This window comes from Callorhinus ursinus, unplaced genomic scaffold, assembly GCF_003265705.2.
Source record: "Callorhinus ursinus isolate GAN/ISIS: 27379988/994484 unplaced genomic scaffold, GSC_fseal_2.0 scaffold1, whole genome shotgun sequence".
Taxonomy (NCBI): Eukaryota; Metazoa; Chordata; class Mammalia; order Carnivora; family Otariidae; genus Callorhinus; species Callorhinus ursinus.
In genome coordinates, this window is record NW_027397063.1 from 433,630 (window position 1) to 438,597 (window position 4,968).

Genomic DNA, 4,968 nt, shown 5'->3' on the forward strand with positions numbered 1-4,968 from the left:
ATTCACGAACACCTGAAGATGTAATGAAGTGGGTCATTAAGTTCTGGAAAGGAGAAATGGTTTTGTTTTTTAGTCTTGATGCATTTTGATGAGAAAAATGTCTTTACAATGACTTCTTGTTTCCATGAGGTAGAGAGTGGGTCTTTAGTCTTTGGAACCAACAAAGCCACAACTTAGACCATAGAAAGCACTGTTTTGAGTACACGTGTGTTATCAGAGCAAAAGCCTACCATGGAAAGACCCATCAGGAGTGTACTGTTGCAAAAGTCCAATCAAAGTAAGCACCACCCTCGATGTGGGAAGCTGTAGATGCAAAAAAGGAGCAAGTGGGACTGATGGAGCAAAGGGACACCACCAATGATAAAGGAGGGGACATTCCGAGGCTAAAAGGGAAGCTGGGGACTTCTGGTCTCAGATGTGGGCCCCCCAATGTGTCCACAGTGTGAGAGTAATCATAAAATCAAGACCGCAATGGGTCATGCAAGGAGCGGTTGGTCCCCTTGGGTCCTCTGACAGAATATACTTTGGTTCCCTTGAAAATGGGTTGGCAAGGGAGTGAAATGGACAATACACTTAAAAGGAAAACTAAATATTTCTCCTCGGATCCACACCCCCCGAAAAGACACTCTTAACCATAATGAATATATAAAGAATCATCAGCCTCTCTTGAATACTCAACAAGCATTCTCCCTCCTCCTCCCTCCCACTCACTCCTCTAAATAAGAAGGTATGCACAGACACAGTGAGCTTTATGGAGACGGTGGAGAATTCTCAACATGCTTTATTTCCTGACACATGTTTTCAACCTATCTGGAAAATGTTTTACTTTGAGTGATGTTTCTTACTCTTAAATTCACCAAATAATTTTTAATAAAATAAAAACTACTAAGTATATCGTGCTCATTTTGGCAGCACATAGACTAAAATTGGAACGAACCAGAGAAGATTAGCATGGTCTCTGTGCAAGGAGGACCTGCAAAACTCCTAAGTATATAGTTAAATGTGGTTTGTTTAAATTTAAAAGAAATCTATAGATCTTAGACTATTTTATTTTAGATGGTATCATCAGAGATGAGTTGAACACAAGATGCTATTTTCATTCAAAGGAATGGGGTCATAAGCACATGGCATGTTTTTATTCACATACTAGCTACATGCTGCATGAGACCCACTCCTGCTATGGGTGACTGACTTTAGAGTCTTACTTTTAGATCGCTAATTTAAGAAGCTTCTTCTTACTTTTGTATGTTGATAGTTTCATGTTATTTCAGAGGTATTCCCCTGAAAAAATTTCCATCCTTATTTTTAGAGTTTCTTATTATGGAAAAATTTAAATATATACAAAAGTAGACAGACTAGTATGAGGAACCCAAGTCACCCATATGCAACAATTATCAGCTCAAGGTGAGCCTTGTTTTATCTATGCCCTCACCTACTTCCTGCCTTCCAGTATTGTTTAGAAGCAGATTCTGACATCATATAATTTCAGGCATAAATATTTCAATGTAACTCTAAAAGACAAGGATTCTGATTCTTTTGTTTTATTTATTCAATTTATTTATTTAGTAATCTCTATTCCCAATGTGAGGCTCTAATTCATGACTCCAAAAGAGTTGCATGCTCTTCTGACTGAGCCAGCCAGGCACCCTGACAAGGATTCTTTTTCATTTTTTATTTTATTTTATTTTTTAAAGATTTTATTTTTAAGTAATCTCTACCCCCAGTGTGGGCTGTGAGCCCACAACCCTGAGATCAAGAGTTGTATGCTCCACCAACTAAGCCAGCCAGGCACTCCAAGGATTCTTTTTTACAGAAAACAAATCCATAGTTCCATTTTGCACCTAATAATGAAAAATAATTTTATAATTTCAAACATAGTCAACAGATTATATTATAGTCAGTGATTCACACCAAATCAGTTTTTGAGGAAAGCTCTCATTTTGTACCATAAGGAGGACAAAGTGGTTTGCCTTCCTGTCTACAGAAGGAAGGGATTCGAGTTAAAACAAGGATAGAGATAGGCAAAGGGAAATATGATCGTGTCTGGATGATACCTGGATTAGTGAGGGCTCTGACTGCAGGTCAGAGTTGGAATAAACCGTAAAAGGACCCTTATTTCAATGATACTGGAGCATCTGATGGAACCGAAGTGCAAGAGGTCAGCAGGGGCTCAGAAGCGATCTGAACTGGGAAATGGGATGGAGTCACCACAGGGGGACCCTCTCCGTCATACACCTCTCCTCTCTCTCACCTATATTTCATTCCTCATGTGTGGGAAAAAGCTATGCTCAAGCCCCTGAATTTTCTCTACTTCTCTGTATAAGAAACCAGCCAACACTGGAATGGGAATATCTTAGTTATAATTGCAAGTTTCCAAGAAAAGGGGCTCTGATTGGGCCAGTTTGGGTTAAGTGTCCACTCTTGGTCCAGTCAGCAGTGATTGAGGGGGTGGGTCACATGTCACAAATATGGCTGTCAAAGTTTACCCATGTGGTCTGGTGAGGAGTCAGAATCTTTCAGAGAAAGCTAGGGGCCATTGCTCATGGGCTGGGTTGTTGCCAAGGAAGACTGACAGCAGAAGCACCTCTGGAAATAAGTAGTCAATGGTGGATCACTGTGTGTAGGGTCTCACAGGCCGGAGGCATTCCTCTCTCCCCGTGCGACGGTGGACAGGTGTCCTCACTAGGGAAGGGGTTCCATTCTGGGCTGGGTTGTCAAATTCAGTCAACTCTGTGCTTCTCTCCCTGAAGGTTTTAGAGCACAGACTCCCCAGCAAGTTTTTTCTCCAGTGATCCCAAAGTGAGAACCACCCTATAGGCCAGTGAGCAAGCTAGGGTTAGTCTGCCTCTAGCTAGGTCTTGTCCCATGGCTGGGGCATCGCAAGAGAAAACCTTTAAAACTAGGTCCCCCGTCCACCACAGGATCTGAGAGCAAGGCTGAGGCAGGTAAAGACGAAGGCACAGTATGAGATATAGAGATGAGACAAAGTTAGAGGTCTAGAAAGAATCAAAGACTAAATTCAGCTGAGGTGCTTAAGGTGAAGGCTGACTAGGTACATTCATCTTCATCTTCTTCACTGGGCCCTCCTTATTCCTTACTCCTTCTTCTTTCTCTCTTTCCTTCCTTCCTTGCTTCCTCCCTCCCTCCTTTCATTCCTTTTTTCTACTACTTTCTTGCTTGCTTTCCTTCCCTCTCTCTCCTCCTTTTTTCAATGTTCCTCCATCTGTGCTTTGAGGACCATCAGCACAAATCACTTCAGAGGCTCCTTCAAGATTCAGACTCTAGCCCTTGTTCCTAGACGTTCAGTTTGGCAGCCTTGGGGCCTGGCCTGGGAATCTGCCTTTTTCACAAGTCAGGAGATTTTGATACACACCCAAGTTTGAGCACCACTTGCTCTGAGCAGAAACATTAGTCAAGTTGACCCCAGAATATTCCATTCATTCCTGTGCCTTTAAACAAGATGAATTTTCCTAATATAATTTCCCCACATTTCTGTGGTGATGGAGATGTGTGTAGGCAGCATACCACAGTTGTTAATGGAGACATTTAAGTCTACACCCTGAATACCTCTCCTCCTGCCCTAGGAGCTGCCCTAACAGCTGCCTGGTTCAAGAAAAGCTCACGAAGCTCTCCTGGGCTCCCAGTCATGCCACCATCACCCCAGATTAGGGAAGTGGTTTGTTTGCTTCCCTCGATTCAATAATGTATTCACACTCTTGACCATGGCATTGGTACTGTGAGTTGGCTAACAAAATAATAATTATGTTTACATAGAAATTGTAAATTCTAATTTTTAAACGTCACCAAGCCTGGTTTGATATAACGGTATCTAGATTCGTATGTCAAAGCGCCCTAATTGGGAGAGAGTCTCCTGTGTGGAAAGTATAATAGCTACCATGTTGAGGCAACCTGGGGGTATAAAGTCATCTTGGGCTGGTCCTGAAAAACCATTTCTTATTTTATTCTTTATTTTTTTTTAAGATTTTATTTATTTTTTTTGAGAGAGCAGAAGGTAGAGTCAGAGGGAGAAGCAGACTTCCTGCTGAGCAGGGAACCCAATGTGGGACTTGATCCCAGGACCCTGGGATCATGACCTGAGCCGAAGGCAGACACTTAACTGACTGAGCCACCTAGGCGTCCCCCATTTCTTATTTTAAAAAACAGCTTTATTCTTAGCCTTTTGGCTAAGATCTAGCATCTGTTCTTGTCAGTTTAATATCTGATATGTCCTTTATCCAAGGACAATATATTAAATGGATTTTGGGAGCAGGGGGATGGAATAGAGCTTGCTCCATCCACTCCATGCATTGAGCTGGTACTGCAGTGCCTCCAGGAACGGGCACCCCCTCGGGGCTTCAAACTTGCAATGGTGTTGGGGTGCCTGGCTGGCCCAGTCGGGAGAGCATGTGAATCTCCATCTCAAAGTCATGAGTTCGAGCCCCATGTTGGGCATGGAGCCTTCTTAATAAATAATAATAGGGTGGCTGGTTAAGCGTCTGCTCTTGGTTTTGGCTCAGGTCGTGATCTCAGGGTCATGAAATTGAGCACCTCGTCAGGCTCTGCGCTTGGTGTGGAGTCTGCTTGAGATTCTCTCTCTCTCTCCTTCTGCCCCTCCTGCTCATGCTCTCTCTATTTCTCTCTAAGATAAATAAATCTTTTAAAATGATAATAATAATTACAACAATAAATTAAAAGCAGCTTTATGGAGATATCTTACATACCATAGGGGTGCCTGGTTGGCTCAGTCGGTAGTGCATGAGACTCTTGATCTCGGGGTCCTGATCATGAGTTTGAGTCCCATGTTGGGCACAGGGTTTGCTTGAAAAAAATTTACATACCATAAACTCACCCATTGGGAGGATATGGTAGATGCATTTTAGCGAATCTCTGTATTTACGTATATATTATGAATGACTCCAATTTTCCAACACTTCCACCCAACCAAAAGCCTCCCTTCACCTGTTGGCA

The 4,968-nt window shown here is 42.5% G+C and overlaps 2 non-coding genes across 2 annotated transcripts; both read left to right on the forward strand.

Annotated features, from left to right (window-relative positions):
- Positions 1-896: 896 nt before the first annotated feature.
- On the forward strand, positions 897-1,004 carry LOC112834485 (U6 spliceosomal RNA). Its single transcript, XR_003210919.1, has one exon. It is a non-coding gene; the product is annotated as a U6 spliceosomal RNA (small nuclear RNA).
- A 3,160-nt stretch (positions 1,005-4,164) lies between these two features.
- On the forward strand, positions 4,165-4,348 carry LOC112834767 (U2 spliceosomal RNA). Its single transcript, XR_003211025.1, has one exon. It is a non-coding gene; the product is annotated as a U2 spliceosomal RNA (small nuclear RNA).
- The last annotated feature ends 620 nt before the right edge of the window (positions 4,349-4,968 follow it).